Below are 18,810 nucleotides of genomic sequence, written 5' to 3'. Positions count from 1 at the left end.
TAAACCTTTTTTTTGGTGCTTGGTTCACATCTCTGCCCGTTGTGGATCGCCCCCCACCCCTCACTGTTCAATGATTCTAAAGCTCATACCCTGGCATCATCTTCCTGAAATGCTCTTCTTTATTTTCATCCTAGTCCTATGGGAGTCATTAGTTTAGTGAGTACATGGACCCCAAGGCTGTACCCGAAACAGTGTTTTACTGTTTCTGAGACCAGCACCCCCTTCTGAGCCCACACAGATGACTCTCAGCTATTAAACAAATATAAATGTTATGCTATATTTTTCTAAGTTCCTGGAGAGTCTCTTCATAATACTGATGGTGATACATGGAATAAATTAATTAAATGACAGTTGATGGTGAAACCTCTATCCCAGCTTTCCTCGACCGCAAGACTTAGCATTTTGGGCTAGAAAAGTCTTCAATGTCATGTGCATTGTAGAATGTTCAGCAGCATCCTCACTTCTACCCGCTAGATGCCAGAAGCACCCATGTCCCACCCCCTCACCCCCCTGCCCAGGTGTGATAACCCAAAATGTCTCCAGGCATTGCCAGGTTTCCTAGGGGCAAAATCACCTCTGGTTAAGGACCCCTGATCTGTCCAAAATTTCCATCTTTTCATTCTGCTATTCCAGAATTCTTTTCATGGGTAATTATTTGTTCATTTGCTCATTGAATCACACATGCATTCATATATCAAATCTTTATTAAATTTCTACTTATACCAGTCTTTATGCACGGAAGTGGGAATAAAAGATGAACCAGGCATCTACATCTTCATGTTCATATGGGTATGAATATATATATGAATTTGAATATATGTATATATTCAAATTTTCGAGTAAATTAAACAATTTTTTTGTCTTTATTTGATTTTTAAGTGTTATATTAAAAAAATATGAGGTCCCCATATACCCCCCACCCCCCTCACCCCACCCCTCCTCCCATAACCCCAACCTCCTCTATCATCATGAGACATTCATTGCACTTGGTGAATACATCTCTGAGCACTGCTTCACCTCATGGTCAGTGGTCCACACCATAGCCCGCACTCTCTGACAGTCCACCCAGTGGACCATGGGAGGACATACAATGTCTGGTAACTCTCCCTGCAGCACCACCCAGGACAACTGCAACCCCCAAAAATGCCCCCACATCACATCTCTTCCTCCCACTCTCTGCCCCAGCAGCCACCATGGCCACTTTCTCCACACCAATGCCACACCTTCTTTGATTACTAATCACAACAGTTCATGAATAAAATATCAGTAAGTCCACTCTAATCCATACTCTATTCCTCTGTCCTGTGGACCTTAGAATGTTTGTGTCCACTTCACATCTATATCAAGAGGGGGCCTAGATTCCACATGGATGCTGGATGCAATTCTCCTGCTTTCAGTTGTAGACACTCTTGGCTCCCTGGTGTGGTGGTTGACCTTCTTCACCTCCATGTTAGCCGAGTGGGGTAAATTATAAACCAGAGTGTAGGAGTTGCAAGTCTGTTGAGGCTCAGGGCCTGGCTATCATATGGTCAGTCCAGAGATTCAGGCCCCCTGGGTATACACTAAACCCCAGCACCAACTACAGATCCAGTAAAAGTAACAGGAGAGGCTTGTGGATAAAGATCACATCTGAGTCCAGCTCCATCACACAGAAACACAAACTCCAAAGTAGAGCCAAATGACATGGCACTGAACTCCATCTGCCATGACCATAGAACCTGTGGGTCTCTGTAGCCCTCAGAAGAACCAATACCTGAGGTTGTATCTACTTTATCTGTCTCTGGGACTCTGCTCAGGTATGCATAAGGGCAACCCCTCTGATAACCTCCCAGCTCTTTTTGGAGACTCATAGCCAAATAAACTCATTTGTCCTTTCCATTTCCCCCTTTTGTTCAGGTCAAAAAGCATTTTTAACTCCTGGTATTTTATGTAGACTGATATATTCTGCTGGTCCGTGTTGACCCTTTTATTCAAGGTCATTTTCTAGTTACATCATCAGCTGGTACTTGGTAGTAAATTTTTGAGTAAATTTTGAAAGCATCATGGTTTCTTTCATGTTGATTCTGATCATTATTATCCTGAAAGTTCCCTTTTCTAAGTACTGCTCCCAGGCTGTGACTCTGGTTGGCATTTGAGTCAATATGACTTCTTTAGTGAGTGATGTGTTTCTATTTCTGTAGCCAGGTCTTTGAGGAAAGCCCCGCTTAGAGTATGGGTCAGTGTCTTTGGCTTGCCACAGCTGGCACCTTGTAAAATAATAATGCTCTATTAATCTATCAATTTCATCCTTGAATGCTGCCCCCATTTCAGATTCAGCCTCTCACTTGACACCCTGGATCTGCAGTTTCCTGATATTGTGATTTCTTTCATTCTCTTTAACCAGCCACCTGCGGCTACATTGAACGTATTGGTCATTGCAAATTTTATGTAAGGAAACTTCTGTTTGGGAACCAAGCTCCATGCCAGCAGAGGTCTACTCATTTGATTGCTTTCTGGTAAACTCTGTTTAAGTTAGTGTATTTCCTTTAAAATGTTTAGAAACTGCAATATGAAAATTACTGATGTGAAATCAAATTTACTACAGTGTTATTTCTGTAGGAAAGGAGGGTGCATTTCCTATAGAGGCAAGGAGGGTGCATTTCAGGGCGGGGTTGGCAGCTTTAACTACACTGGTAATTTTTACTACTTTATGTTGGATGGCAGGAATTTCAATGTGATGTGTGTTTGTCTGTGTGTGTGTGTATATTTTTAAGGAGGTACTGGGGATTGAACCGAGGATCTCTACCGTGGGAAGCAGGTGCCCAAACACTTGAGCTACATCCACTCCCCCATTATATTATTTTTAAATATATTTTTCTATACTCTAAATAACTGGTAGTATGTGTTAAAGGAAAAAATATTTATCCATTTGGAGGGTTTTTTGGTTTAGTTTTTCCTGTCTACTGCTCTTTTTAAGTGGATTTGGAGCATGGGCTTCACTGGCTCTACTGCCCACTTTCCTGCCTCTGGCGGGGAAGAGAGGTAGCAGAAGGAGAGGAAGGGGGAAGCAGTTATTTGAGATTTGCAGTTTTAAAAATCCTGTAAGAATGGCCTTGCTTGCTATGTGGTTTTGAAAAAAATTTGACAGCAACTTAAAGCTTACATCAGGGGAGCCAGGCCCATCTATAAAATGGGTAAGATCTGTTAAAAATAAATTTCCCCTACCATGCAGGGTGCTGGGGCTCCAAACGACAGCCCGCCCGAGAGATCTGGCCTCGCGAATTCCGAAGGAGAGAATTAAATGGAGAAGGAGGCGGGGAGGAGGGAGGTGAGGGTGAGTGGGGAGGAGATAAACCCTCTCCAACACACCCAAATGACCAGATTCATCACGGCACGAAACTTCACAAGTTACACCCACTCCCTCTGCCAGAAGCCGAGGGAAGCCTGCTGCTTCCGCATTTCGGTTACTGGAAGTTTGGGAGATGTGAAGCAAGACAGAAGCACGCGCGCCTCGCGGTGAGCTTTAATTTTAAAATCGATTCGGTCTCCCCGCCCGTTTCTTTGTGGGGGGTGGCCAGGGAGAAGCAGCTAGCGTGGGTCCGGACCCGGAGCGGCTGGGGGCGAGCCCCGATGTCCGCTGGGGCTGGGGGCGCCGTGCGCCCGGGAGCCCCCCGCCTGGAACGAGGCGGGCGGCGGGTGCGCGGCGCCCGGGGCGCGTCCCCTGCCGCGCGCCCTGCGGTCGCTGGGCTGGCTGCGGGGCCAGGGAACGCGCGGGCTTGGAAAGCGCCTCCACCCGCCTCCCGTAGCCCGGGATCGCCTGGGATCCCACGGTCGCTCCTCGGGAGGGAGGTGACCCACCCAAGTTGCGTCCTGCGCCCGGCTGCCCCGCTGCCCGTTCCCTGATGACAGGTCACTGTGGTTGAAAATGAAGCCCACGAAAGGGCTGGAGTTGGAGTGAGCCCTGTTCCTTGCTTTAGAAAAAGTTCCGAAGGAATATTCGGAAGCCGGCTCCTGAATCCGAGTTCTGGAGGGAGGCATCCGAAGTCTCCAGCTTCCTAGGAAATTTTGAATGGAAGTTCGGCCCCGGCCGGTGAGATGTTATTTATCTGGAACTCTTCTGAGAATGTCAGCCTTTCTCTGGCAGCTGGGGCAGCTTCAGATTTGATGCCTAAGTCAATTTTGGGGAAGGCTGGGGGTTTGGGTGGAGGGTGGACTAGGTTGGGAGGTTTACTGAGGACATTTAATGGCCCAGCAAAGGATAAACTTGGCTACAGGTAAAGTTTCTAGCAAACGTTAGTTAGTTTTATTTTGAGCCCTTCCAAGGGCCTTCATTTGGCGTTTGTGGCTTTTTGCTGCCTGCATAGATGGTCAGGTTGAGGTTTTTGTTTTAACTGTTACCTGGTTCACGCCATTTCCTGTCTGACCCGTTTAGTAATGCACAGCAGTCCCAGTGGTTTTAATTATTATTATAAAAGCAAATCCTTCATAATAATTCTTAGAATTTCCTTAGAGAATTTCAAGAAACAAAGGTGAAGAACTGTGGGGCTCTAACTAAGCTTACAGCCAGTCAGAACTTCATTTGACAACAGGGTTTTCCCCCTTTCTGGGGCGTGCGCCCTTGGGCAGGAGTTAGATGATTTTAAGGGCTTTCTAATGCCAGAGTGGGTGGTCCGGCTTCTCAGCGCACCTTCCACGTGAACTTTTTTGGGGTATGGGGACAGGCTACCTTGACCCCCAGCTTCCTTAAGGTTAAAGAGACACAGAAGTAAAAGGAAATCAGACACAACCCAAGGAAGAGCAGCAGGTTGCACAATCCAGTGCTGTGATACCTGCGAGACACCCGTGTTGTAACTCCTGGGGGGCCCAGGAAAGGGCGAGGCAGGCAGGGCTGTGGTGGTGCTGACGGGGTGCTTGGGGGCCGCTTCCCTGTGCCTCCTACAGAACCTTTTAGTAACTCATTCAACATGAAAAACAACCAAATCCCATCCCGTGATAGCGCTGGTGAAACTGACTAATATAGGTCCTCGTTCACGGAATTTTAGGGACCAGTAATCCTTAGCTAGAGAAAGGGGAATAAATGATTCATAGAGTAGAGGTTTTTTTTGACCTTGTCACATGGGACTGTTAGAGGACATCCTCATCTAGATATTCAAAAGTGGAGTTAATTCTCTATGTCCGTGCAGGTGCGAGAGAAAGACTTTTTCCTATGTCTTCCTTCCTCCTCTCCCGGTAAATAACCTGGTATGGCTTTGGCTGTTTGTATTTTAATTGAATCATAAATAAACACTGCCTCCTATCTTGAGTTTGCATGTTTTTTTATTTTTTAATTTTAATTTTTTAATTTTTAAAAGCAATTTTATTTATATATATTCACACCCCACACAGCCCATCCAAATTATACAATCAGTGGCTCTCAGTATAATTACAGAGTTGTATATTCACCACAACAGTCTACTTTAGAAGTTTTTCATTGCATGCTTTTTAAAATTCTGCCCTGCGGAACTCTGTCAAAAATATTTTAGAAGCCTTTAGAAACAAGCAACTGATTCTCTGAGCTGCAAGGAAGAAGACATTATGTATTTATCTCTATGTGTCTTTGACATAGATAATGTTTTTCAGTTTTATCAAAAAACATAACCTGATGTTTTTGAGTATCAGACACATTGGACCAAATTGTTCCAAGGTGGATTTTGTGTATTCACTGGGGCACACCCTCTGAAATTGTTTTCGAACTAGAATTTGCATATGACTTATTGGTAATCTCGTGTGAATTGTAGGTGTTTTCATCCCACTTGACAATACAGATTTACCTTCTACCAGGGCAGAGCAAATTTCCTATAATGACTGAGGAAGAACATTTCATTTTGGTTCATATTTAATGCATGAGGCTTGGCACTTTAAAGTTTTCTCAGAACTTCCTGTTTTTGAGTATGTGGCAGTAAAAGAGCAAGAACTATGGAGTTAGAAAGACCAGGGTTTGATATCTGCTCTGCCACTTTTAACTGTGTGGCTTCAGGACATTCACCCAACCTCTCTGAGCTAATATTTCCCGACTATGAAATGGGAATAAGGAAAACTGCTTTCGGGGACTGTTGTGAACATTCAATGTGAATGTCTGTGTCAGGTACCTGTCATGGGATTTGACACTTCATAAATTGTAGCACGATGAGTGTTGTTCTCTCGTACTTCCAACCTCATAATGTCTCTCAGTGCCTTCTCTTCAGAAGTGTGAAAGGTTATTGCAATAGAATTAAACAAAAATCACTTCACTGACTTGCTCTCTCTTCATTATGGGCAAGTGGGGTTATGAGGGTCACTCTCCATATTTCAATATATTCGTCTCATCATCCTAATTAATTGGTGATAATCCTACTTAATTGGCTGCATATTTCCCTCCTTCACTTTTTAATCTTAACCTCCCCAGTTCATCTCGCTGCTCTATTCTTGCTTCCTTTGTTTGCTACGCTTAGGGTAGAAATGAAGCGAGGACAAAGCCCCGGGCTTGGTAGAGACTAGATGTAAGTTATTGGCGTTGCTTCCGTGAAGGCCAAGTTTGTTAAATTTAGCTACTCACGAGTTTCTCTTGGAGAAAGATGGTGCTGATAATTGCCGAATCACTTCTCTATTAGCCTTGCATTTTCTGAGAATGCATCTCCAGACTTTGGGGTTCCTGAGTATGCCTGGGGTCGGGTAGAAGGGGTCTGGATCCTTTAGTGCATTGACTTTGCAATCAGGAAGGGAAAATAGAAGTCTGAGGCAGAGTTGCTTGGCTGGTTGATATTCTTCCACAAAGGAATATGGCATAATTGAAGTTGCCCAACCCTAAGCCATTTGCTCTCCGGGGTTTATCAGTTGAGTAAGTCCTGAGGAATATATGGCATGATCAGCTAGAATATCTATCTATATGCATGGAGTATTGCAAGGGGCCGAACTGGGAGTAGGAAGGGATTGTGAGCTGGGCCAAGGCTTCCTTTTACTTTATGGGGCTGTGCTGATGTCATTTGCTGCTTTGCCCAAGGGGTGAGTCTGGGTTTACAGGTTGAGTAGTCAGTCATCCTCAGGTGTGGGGTTATTTTGAAAAAGTCGATTGGCTAGCCACACTTGGTCTGACATGGCCTCTGTGGCCCAGTGGGCCGAGTGACAGCGCTGGTGACGCCCTGTTGTTCCACTTCGTGTTTTTGGAGAATGTAGGAGGAGGAGGGGTAGTTTTCACCAGCTTTTCGCAAGCTCACCTCTCTGGTTAATTTTGATACTGTTGCTTGAAACGTGCATGTTCTATTGGCATGGCATTCACTGGTGAAACTGGGAGAGACTACTCACTGCGGGGAGAGGGCATCACTTTTGAAAAGTTTGTCTAAGTGGTTGGGTGTGATTTGTGAGCTCTTGCACTGAATCATGGAGGTGTGTGTGGTATCATGTGCTCCAATGTTTGAGAACTCTGATTTCTATGAGATTTTTAAAAGAAGTTCTTATTTGTTTATTTATCTGGGCTGGGGATTGAACTGGGACCTCATGTGGGAAGCAGGTGCTCAGCCACCGAGCCCCACTGGCTCTCCTGAATTGGTTTTTTTGTTTGGAGTCACATCTGCTCCTCTCCATATGAGATTTCCATGGACAAGAATGACCATTGCCAAGGGGCTTTCTACACCGCCATAACTGAATAAAGTCCTGGTTAAATAGTCTTGATTATTGAAACACTAATTGCTGACATTTATTGTGTGTTTCCTGTATTAGCTCATATTTCCAAGGATGCTCTTGTAACCTCTAGAGGTATATATAAAAAATCAGTGCAAACCCATTATTTTCTTACGTCTCTTCTCATAGGTCGGACCACTGTTGACTGAGGCCCACCTTTCGAGAGCCTAGAGCCAGGAGAAGGAGGAGGTTGGTTGGTCCCACAGGGGGTGGCATCTGAATCCGAGTGACTCGCCTAGGATGTGAGCAGCCCCTGCGGATGGATGACATGTTTGGAGATTTTGCGAAAGCCTTTTCTGTTTGGGATGGGGTAAGTAATGGCATTTGTGGCGGGCTGGAGAATTTAAGCTTTTCAGGTCCTGATTTGTTTTGTGATCCAGCCCGAATCTGGTCTGCTCTGGGACAACGGCGAGTTCATTGTGACTGTTGGTCTGGCTGGAAGAGGGGCTGCGGGCTGTCCCACTATCTGAGGCTGTGCTGTTGGCTTCCTGGGAACCTCCCGATGGTTAGGGTTCCCTTCTTATTGGGTGTTGTTACCATGGAGAAGCCAGCCTTTGGGGCTTGATGAAGACCTGTCCCAGGGGCAGCCCCCTGTGAACCATGACTCACTGGCTGGTGTTATTTCCTTACCCCTTGAGAATCCCGGGGCTTCTAGGCATATACTGTTTTGGGTATTTCCCAGGGTAGTTTTTCTCCTAGCTTCTTCCTTTTGACATCCCCATGATACTGGAGATGGGGAGGAAGGAACAGGTTTGGACTGCAGGGGGATCAGCTCGGTATCAGAGTGTGCCTTTCCTGGGACTTTGGGACCTGAGACCAGGGAACTTGTGACAAGAGAGGATGAGCCTTCATCTAAACTGCAAAGTGGGGCGTGGCCGAAGCGGGCGATTTCACCTGGGCCTCAGAGCTGGGGACACGTTGGAGGCATTCAAGGGATAGTAGGTGCTTTGCTTTCTTCCGAAAGGATCAAGTGGCAAAACCAAAGGACTGATAGTTGCCCAGAGGGAAGAAATACACTGTAAAGATGCCTTCCTACCCCTGCGCATGGCACAAGGCTCTTCTGGGGCAGTCCAGCAGAAAGGGCTGTGAGCACTTCACTCTCCTGTGTGTCAAATGGGGACAGTGACATCTCCTCCAGCCCTGCTGCGGTCTCCGTTTACTTCATTCTAAAGTAAATCATTACTTTAGAATGATTCAGACCCAAAGGGGGCTTTTTACCTCCATGAGATGCTACTCTGCTTTTCAAGTTCACCTTCCTCCCATGAACACCACCCCCCCAAACCTCGTTAGCACGGGATGCTGGTGCATTATGGAGCGTTTACCAGGTGTTGGTCCACTGCTGCAGAATTTGAGCACAATAGGAGCCTGCCGCCTGGACGGCAAGGCAGAACCGCAGCTGTTTCCTTAACCGTGGTAGAGAGCCTTGCTGCTCTTCAAGTTTCCCGTCTAGCATTCTGGGCCCCGCCACGCGGATCGTGCTGGGGCATGTTTCTCCAGTTCTACCTGTGCTCCTTTGCGCCTGCATCCGGGCCGGCAGCCCGTGCCCTCCTTCCTCTGCCTGTGCGCTGGTGCTTCTAGAGACCTCTCTTTCAGTACTCATACCACACTGCGTTGTCCTGCTTGGGTCATGTCCTTTTTTTAGGGGGTTAAAAAAAATTAAAAGGGAATACAGCAGTGCTCTGGGTGCCTGCTTGGCATGTTTGAAGTCCCAGGTTCCATCCCTGGTACCACCTTTAAAAAAAAAAAAGTAGGGATAAAATAATCATAAAAACAACGAACCCTGGCTCTCTGTCTCAGTTCCTGGGATCTCCTTTACCTTTTCTGCAGATCAGGCCCCCACCCCCACCGCCGTACGCGTTGGCTCCTGCCCAGTGCCCTTCCCCCCACATGCCTAGCCTGCACCTGCCTGCTCTGCTGAAGGGCTGCTCTCAGGGGCTGGATCCCACTTCCCCACGTGTCCAGGGATTCCCTGTACCCGCAGGGCAGTCCTTAGTCAGCGCTAACAATCACCTAAGCGCACATATTCCGGGATAGCCCGGAACTCTTCTCCTGTCCTGTCTCCAGAGAGCTCTGTGGCTGCCTTCCCTTCCAAGTCCCAGGCTTCCACGCCTCAACTGGTTTGCTCTGGAAACGCTTCCTAATAAATAACTGAAACACGAATTCTCATCTCAGGCGGACGTATGTAAGACTGGGAGCTGGGACTCGAACCCGGGAAGCCCAGCACTGGGCTGTGGTCTAAGTCATTGGCTCCTGTGTGTCCCTCCAAGGCAGGGCTGCTCGTGGTTTTTCTTCCTCTTCGCCTCAGCGTGGATGGTGGCGACTGCCACGCAGCGTTTGGTCGACTTTGCTTGAGGAGTGGCTGATTAGCCAGGCTGCCCTCGGTGCCGTCCCCTGCCCCACCGAGTTCACCTCTGGGCATTTGCTCTCCCTGGGTTTATACTCAGCGTGACTTTCCACCAACTTTCTGCTTCTCCTTCAGAGTCCACTCAAGCCCACCCCCTCCTCGCTACTTTTCCTGTCTGCATAGCCCACTGCCGTTTTTCACTCTCAGAACTAGCTTTATTTGTCAGATGTTGCCTTTTCTATCTTCTCTCCCCTAACATGTTTGCGAATAATCGAGGTTTGTGATTGTGGCCCGTACCACGTATAAGTGTGGTGTGAATCTGTGTGGCTGAATTCAACGTGGTCAGAGCTGTTCAAAAAAATGCCACGGATGTTTCTGGGCTCTCGGAATAAAGGGAAACGTTGGGGTGAAAGAGCAAAGCTAAAATAAGCGAGGGGCAGATCTAAAAAATTGTACGCCCAGGTTTGTGTGAGCCCGGGTGTGTGTTTTCACACTGCAGCAGTTCACGTTGAATCATAGAGTGGATGTATCATCTCTTGGCTTCAGGCTCAGTGGCTCCCCCCCCCCCACCTCCTTCCCCACCCCCAGGGAACTGAAGCAGATTTATGTGATGAATAATGTGGGTTCTCTTCCAATGCTTAGGAAATGGTTTAACACATTTCATGCAAATGGTGGGTGAAACATGTCAAGCATCTTTTTTTTCCTCCCCAGAAATTGTTAATATTTGAAAGATGGCAGAGGTATCCATCTTCTCTTAGCTGAGTAGTGTTGTGTTTTCATGGATGCACCCATACAGGCTACAGGAACCCCTCTTCTTTAGCCTCCTGGGACTTCCTCCCTTGGTGGGAAGTGGAAACAGGGCTAGGCTGCAAGGGAAGATGGAAAGGAAGGGAGACCAGTATACATTAAGCACCCATTATGTGCCTAACATTCTCCTAATAGAGTACAAGATTGAGCCTCACAGCTCTATGATGGGCATTTTCTTATCTCCAAGTCTAGTGGATGAAGCCTAGGATTAAATTCTCTCCACGGTGATGGCGACTCTGAATTTGAACTCTGACTTCCAAACCCGTGACTGTTCCCATGTTGTCTGGACCTTCACTGCTGGATATAAACAGGGGTATTTAGACAACAATGTCTAATGTTTATATTGATTCTTAGAATTCTTAGAATCTTGGGTTCATTTCTGATCTATACCTTTCCCACTGAAGCCGATTTCTCTTAGCACTTCACTGTTCTTGAATTTGTTGAAGTAAATATTTCTGAAATCCTGCGCTTGGTATTGGGGGAAGATAACATGTGAAAAAACTATAAACCTGGGGATCCGACTGTATTACTTTTTTGTGTATTTTTGTTTTTTTATGAACATTTCTTTGGAAATTTCACATTCTTTGTTAAGTTTGTTCACGGTTTTATTGAATTTTTAATTTTAGCTTTAGATGCTTATCCATTGGCTTACCCAGCCAAGCTGGTTCTTTGAACAACCTCAGGAAAACTGCAGTTTTATCCTCCATTCCCCAACTGAGGCTTTTCTCGTGTACGTTTCTTGTGTTTCTGTCACATTCGGCCGGGGTGCTGCTGCCTTGGGTCTCACGCTGCAGGCTGCCCTGGAGCCATTCCCCGTCCTGTCCCTCTCCTGCCCACACTGCATAAACACCGGTGTGGCAGGGACAGATGGCCGCTCCAGGGCTCCTTTGATGTCACATTTGGTTGCCTGGGTAGGGGGTAGAGATGGTTGCAGACAGTCTCCATGGGAGGAGTGGCTAACTGGGAAATACCCACTTGCCAGTGGGTAAACAAAAGCTTACCTCCAGAAAAGCTGGGCACCCTGGTACACGTGCAGGCTGGGCCAGTCGTGGGGTCAGATTTCCGTACATGGCTTAGCCTGGGCAGAACGGGCTCAGCACACAGCCTGTTCTTTCTGTTCCTAATTGATCCTCGCTGGAGTTGGGTTTTATTAGGGGAATGAGAGATGGGGCTCCAGATAATCACGTTCAGAGCTGGAAAAGAAAATTTCATTCCAGAAACCTGGGTTATTTTCACCAGATGCTCAGGTGAGGGTCCCTGAAATCCCGAGAGTCAAGATAGAGCAGTGGGTGTGCTTATCCAGGGGGGCTGTTTGCTGGTTGAACAGCATCCGTCTGTCTAATGGGACTGAAAGCTTTAAGGAGTAAGAGAATAAAGTACAGCACCCGGACAGGAAGGGGATGAGACAATATACATGTTCCTGAAAGAAAAATCAAGAGTTGACAGTCTGTGAAAATAAACTGGTTTTTAATGTTTTAGCTTTAAGGCAAACTGGAGGTAATGACAAGCACCCACATGCAAACTAAGCATGGAATTATCAAAGTGGCGAAGTCTGAAGCTGCAGGGATCAATGGAAAGCTCTTCCTAGTCTAACCTCTGGATAGTAACTGCTGCTATTTATTTTCCTATGTATATTCAGAAGTCCCAATACACTAAAAAAGGGGATGTATTCAAGTTAACAGATGACAGCTAGTTACTGCGGTCACATTGATTTTTTTTTAAGGGGGAGGATGGGGAGTGAGCTCATTCATTCATTCTTTCAATAGATATTTCAGTGGGCAGCTGAAATATGCTTCTGTATTAGTGTCCTTGGGGGGCAGTCTATGAGGTGTGACCTACTGATCTTGCCCTCAAAGAGCTTACAGTCTAGTTGGTAAAGAAAATAGAGTGCCAGGGAGAGTTAATATGGGATCAGATGAGGAGTATAAACTAGCAGATTGGGGAAATTAAAGGGTCAGGACATCAGCCATTCAATGGTGGTGATGTCTAAAGGGGCGGGAAACTTATTAATAAAAGTTTTATCATTTCTGCTGTTTATTGAGAGCATCGGCTCTATCTGGCACAGTTCGAAATGTATTAACACACTTAGTCTTTACTGTAATCCAGTGAGATATAATTGCCCCAGTTGTACTGAGGAAACTGAGGCAGGGAGAAGTAAAGCTAGTGCACAGCAGGATTCAGGCGGGCGGCCCTGCAGCCTGAGCATCAAACTACTGCTAACCTTGGCGGCTGGTTGCCTGGGTAGCCCAGAACCCCTGACCCCTATGGGAGAGTAACCAGGGCAGCGAGGCATTTGTTCCTATTTAAAAGCCAGTGGCAACTAACCCAATGTGAGTTCTTAAAAGTTTCTGCTTCACTTTTCTCAGTGTTTAGAGGTTTCTAGTTTGTGTGGATGATTGATGAGCCATTTAGTCATGAATAGATGTGACCAGCAGACTTTTTAGGTCATTGAGGTTAATTTTGATTATCATATAAATAGCATGAATATGAGTGGGAGTTTTATTACTCACTTCCTTGGTAGTGGTTTGAAAGTTTTCTCTGGGTTCTTCAGTGCTTGAAAAGTGTTAAGTGGAGCTAGAAACTCCCCTAGGTTAGGGCAATCAGCCAGTGATTTTTCTCCTTTGGTGAGTGGTGGTGTTTTCTGTTTTTGTTTTTGTTTCGTTTTGCTTTGTTTGTTTTTTAATGAGGTGTGAGGGTAGTGATGGTAAGCTCCGTCATTGATGTTTAAACAAAATTATTATCTTTATTTGCCAGTCAGTCCTTATTTAATCAAATAGGAGATAGAGAGCCTTTCGGGCTAGAAGTCGAGACCCAAATTCTCCTGAGCTCTTCCATAGCTCCTTGCCCTTAGACAAGCCAGTTTGCTCAGGAAATTCTATTCTCAGCATCCTTATGAGGTATAGGAGTCTCCCTCTACAGGCAAAGCCTGTAATAGGGATAATTTGTGTCAAAATTCAACTTTTAGTTGATAGCACTATATTATTTAAGTGTTGTTTCAGATCTAAGTACAGTGGCTAGATTTTATATGTTGGTGTTATATCTAAAAATTTTTCATCTTCTGGTTGTGATCTGGAAGTAATTTTCAGCTGTAGCAAAATTAAAGAAAGTGGGCAAATACACCATTTTGTTGCTAGCAGAATGAAAGGAATTTAGGAGCGCATACAGCTTTTTCTCAGTGGTTGCATACATTATACAGGAGGCTATTATTTTGTAGGGGTGTTATAGCTAAAAGAAAGTATAAAGCAGATATGAATGTTAAATATTTTCCTCTTCTTAAGAGCACATCAACTTGGCATTTAAACTCTGATTGGTTACCTTTTATTTCTGTAATTGGAAATCAGAATGAAATGGTACAGGTGAGAACTTCAGTCTTTTCAGGGATTCAAAGTTGTGACCCCTTTCTACTTACTCACTGGAACTTTTTTCTCACAAATGGGGGTAGGCTTGGATGCCCAGGCATACATACAAGACGTGGGAAAGCCATCTGCAGCATGTCAATCTTGAGTAGGAAAGAAAGCATTGAAAAATTGAAGGCCTTCTAAAATGCCTTTTGATTTGATTGAAGTTTTAAAGCTCTTATGGCTTACTGGAGGGTTCCCAGTCCCAAGGTGCACGGTAATGTGGGGTTTTTCATACCATGAATGCGTTTCGATTTTAGAGATTGTTGAGAAATGGCTTCTTTCAGTATGTCGTGTCTTAAGACACTTTTGGGCTACTGGACATCACTTTTCCTCAAGTTTTCCATGAGAGTTGTTGTGAGTGATCATCTTTTTAAGCAGTTTTTGCCTGAGAACCTGCAGTCTGTTTTGTGAAGGCATCTTATCCCTTTCCAGGAGATAGGTCTATCTGACTTGAAATGTATGCATTTTTTTGTGTGTGATTTTGTTTAAGGATTAGCATGTGGATTTTGACTCTTAATTGGCAGAATGCATGGCTACTTTCCTAATTCAATTCTAGACCTGGGTCTAGGAATTCTGCTTCTTTGTATTAAAATTTGTCACAATCACACTTGGTTGAATGTTTGAAATACATTCTTCCATCAACAGTTTTTCAGCACCTGCTGTGTGCCTCTCCCAGCAAGAGGGTCATGGAATTCAACTAGAATATATGGCAGATACATTGGGCCCCCTCAGCGAGCTCACAGCTAGTGGTGCCAGTTGGGAAGAATAGGTTAAGAGTGGAATGGAATTGGCAACAACGCCCCACAGACAAGTTTTATTAGTAGGGACCAAATAAAATACTCAAAACCTATTTGATGTTTCAGAGGTTACAAATCCATTTGAACTGCTTAAAGAAACCATAATGTTAAAAATGGATTCATGTGTGTAAAAAACTAAAACCAGACTCCTTTGCCAATTCCTCAAAAAGATTCTTAGAAAGAGGCACTTCCCTGGAGAGAATGAAGCCGATTTTGTCTTCAACTGTCTCTTAGGGTTCTTGCCTCCCCTAAGATGCTGTTAAAAACATACACACCAGGGGAGTGGATGTGGCTCAGGTGGTTGAGTGCCTGCTTCCCACATGGGGTGTCACGGGTTCAGTTCCTGGAGCCTCCTAAAAACAAACAACAAGCAAATGAATGAAATAACCAACTCAGGGAGCCTATGTGGGTTGAGTACCGGCTTCCTACATACGAGGTTCAAGGTTCAAACCCGGTCTGTCCTGGTATCTCTCTCTCTCTCACACACACATACACACACAAAAAACACAAAAAACAGCATGCATACCGAAGTTGAGCTGACCTGCCCTGAAAGCTCTTCACAGGTAGCCAGCGTAATGTCTCTTGACCCACATTACTGCTCTGCTCCTCTGCAACCTCCCTGTTTGCACATGTCTGTAGGCAGCACAAGACAAGACGTTGTTCAGCATGAGGCTCTGGTGTTCAGTTGGTAGGAACTGGGATTTTACCTGGTGACTTCACAGCTTCTAAAGCATTGATTTCAGGATTCTGGTTTCTTCTTTCTGATCATGTGTCCTGCCATTGCTGTTCATACCAAGAACAAGAATTGCCCTTTTTGGTGTGCCGGTTGTGTGGTAGATTCCCCATTCACTAGGCTTTCCTGTACTGGGGATTACTGGGTCATGGGTTGAGCTTTGATAGTGTTCAAAGGTTTGGCTTGAGGACTAGAAATGATCGCAGCCAGCCTTGATCCTGTCACCCTTCCCTTGAGGAATTCTTAAGGGAGCTGTGTGCACAGGGCACATTAGTCCTGGAACTGAGTAATTGTGGAGTGTTTCTCTTTAAGGGTTCTCTTTCAGCTTCTGGAAGTCATCACTTATTTCTTGAGAAAATTTTTATGGATTGCTCCACTTTGTGCCAGGCTCAATTCCAGTTGATACAGTAGTGAGCGAGGTATAGAGTAGTGAACGAGGCCAAGAGGAATCCCTTCCCGTACATAACTGACGTGCACTAAGGGAAAGCAGGCAAGAAGTAAATGGTTTAAATGGATAGTATGCTGGAAGGTGCTGCTTGCTATGGAGAGCAACGAAGCGAGTAAGGAGCCGAGAAAGCGTTCATAGCTTGAACTTGTGAATAGGATGTTAGGAAGGGCCCATTCATGAATGACAGTGGAGGAAAGAGGGCAGGGGGGTAGAAGAGGTTAGCCTTTCTGACAACTAAATGAGGAGCCTTCTAGGCAGAGGGTTGCGCCTGCCATATTGGAACCTAGCATGGAGGCTCCACTTGGACTTGAGTGAAGAGAGGGGGTCAGAGGAGGATCAGGTAGGAGTTTTGGTGGGATGCAAAGCCTTTTGAGGATTGTGGGCAGAAGGGAGACGTGATCTGAGTTCGGCCTCAATATGATCAACTCTGAATGCTATGTCGAGAGTAGGCTAAGCAGCTTCCTCATTTTGACATCTGCATCCAGTAGTCATTGTATCTGAGCGATGATTAGGCTTTGTTATTGAGCACATGCACCAGATCCCTCTGGTGCTCTTGAGTCTTTATTAATAAGATTTTTTTCAACTTTTCTAGGCACAAACCTCTTTTCTTTATAGTTGGTGAGAAAATGGTCTTTCATGATGCAAGCTGATAGGTTTTATAATGACTTCAAGAGTTCCCGAAGAATGCTTGAAGGTAATTTAGGATTCTCTACAGCCCAATATTTCATTTACCTTCAGAGCAGAAAAATCCTCCTCCTAATATTTAGTTATATTTTGCCTCTTTGAGCCCCTGTCTTGTCTTTAATCAGAATTTAGCTCTCCTTTCCATTGAACACTTCCCTTTTTGGTTCAGGCTGCTTATCTGGAGCTTTTAGTTCTGAAGGAAAAGGAATGAACCATTTGTCATGTGTATTACCTTCTAAATGGAGCCACATATTAAATCATGGCCTGGATATGTTTTGTATGTCTCTGAACCTTTCAAAAATACAAACCTGAGTTGTTTGACGTTTGACTCTTCTGAGCCCAATTTAAGTGACATGTGGTAAACTTTTCCGCAGATGTTAGTTCACCAGTGTTCTTTGAAGAAAATAATAACTTTCACATCTGGTCTCCTTTTCATCTGGAGATCTTAAAACCCCAAGTGCACATTAATTCAGCTTCCCATTACTGGAAGGCAGGGAAGGATGGAGGGCAGTGGCTTTAATCACCACTGCAAAGGGGACAGAGGGACAGCCTCTGGGTAACAAGCCTTTTGCATTTTGTGAAGACCTTTTCATCAGCACCTTAAATACTTCACAGGTATAACCTGGTGGGAAGTACATTATCATGCACGTGTGCACTGAGCTGGGCCTGTCCTGAGTGGCTGGGAACTTGGCCCTGGCCTTTCAGTATTGTCACTTCCCCGGGCTTCTTCCTTTCCAGGTCATGGGCTCCTAGGGACTTGATGTGGATTAACAGGGGTCTCTCCTGCTGAGCGAAGGAGTTGTAGAGTTGCCTGGTAGGGCTGTTTGGTGTTCCTCCCATCTTTTTGGTCTTGGGTGTAGATAGGGTGCAGGAATCCCCCTTTCCCCTCAGCTGCTTTCCAAGCTGGTATTGGGCAGTTCTCACCGAGGGGCCCTGGACAGCCCCTTCACCTGAGCAGCCCCCTCCAAACAGTGAGTTGGAAAAAGACGACAGCAGAGCACCAGGTTCTGCTCCAGAGGAAGGAACTGAAGTTGCCTGAGCTCATTCCTGATAAAAGAAGGCATTGCTTTCACCCAGAAGAAAAACGGAACAGAGCAAAAAACCCAGATTAGAAAATGGTCATGTCAGGAACAGATGGGGAGTCCAGCTGCTCACCTGTGGGAGGGATGCTAACTGCATCCCCTGGGATCAGGGTGTTTATGCACCCAGCCACGGCCATTTGGGGGACTGTGCGGTGGGCTGCTTTGAGCCGGGCCCAGGGGGTATGAGATACACAGGTGGCTTGCAGAAGGATGGGCTGCTTTGATTTTAAATAGAAAGTCCTTGGCTCTATTTAAAAAAATTCATACAGTCCAGTAACAAGAGTTTTAATAGTTTTGGAATATAATATTGCCTTTGTTCACAGATCATGTGCAGAACTAAATAACAAAAATACAAAATACTGAAAAGCTTGGGTTCTTTGAATGCCCACACCATGTAACTCCTCAGTCTATGTAAGGAGCCCACCAATTCCTGGTTTCTTTCCATCTTCTTGACTTAAAAGGTAAAAGCTATCTGTGTTTCTTCAGTGAAAGGTGAGTTTTATTTTAGGTGAAAACCTTCTGAGTAAATTTTAAAAGCACAGCCTAGGAGAATGTATCCCTCCATGATCCTTACCTAATCAGGTTAATCTGTAAAATATACTGCATTACTCTCATTTAATTCTTTCAGTGTTAGTGTGCTCTTTGTTTATCTTGGTGGAACTACAGTGGAAGGATCGTCTGCTTTTACTATGCAGTTGTGGAATAGTTATTCATCATTTCCTTGTTCTGTGGGAGTCTTAGTTGGCCAAGGATAATCATGGAAAGTTCCTTAAATAGGTAAATAATTGGAGGAAAGAAATGATTTAGAAAATCACCTTAGTATTTGGAAGACAAAACAAG

The 18,810-nt window shown here is 45.2% G+C and overlaps 1 protein-coding gene across 6 annotated transcripts in view; it reads left to right on the top strand.

The window, feature by feature from the left end:
* TIAM1 (TIAM Rac1 associated GEF 1) overlaps nt 1–18,810 on the top strand; it is a 401,703-nt gene that overhangs the window by 203,974 nt on the left and 178,919 nt on the right. For 4 of the 6 annotated variants that reach the window (XM_058296149.1, XM_058296148.1, XM_058296153.1 and 1 more), the window contains exon 3: nt 7,804–7,984. The gene's annotated coding sequence lies outside the window, so the exon portion shown is untranslated. Of the gene's footprint in view, nt 1–2,989; nt 3,496–3,641; nt 4,070–7,803; nt 7,985–18,810 lie in introns of those variants that run through there. The other 2 variants (XM_058296150.2, XM_058296152.2) reach the window with 2 other exon arrangements.

This window comes from Dasypus novemcinctus, chromosome 4 (assembly GCF_030445035.2).
Source record: "Dasypus novemcinctus isolate mDasNov1 chromosome 4, mDasNov1.1.hap2, whole genome shotgun sequence".
Taxonomy (NCBI): Eukaryota; Metazoa; Chordata; class Mammalia; order Cingulata; family Dasypodidae; genus Dasypus; species Dasypus novemcinctus.
This window is presented reverse-complemented; position numbering and strand designations above follow the sequence as displayed.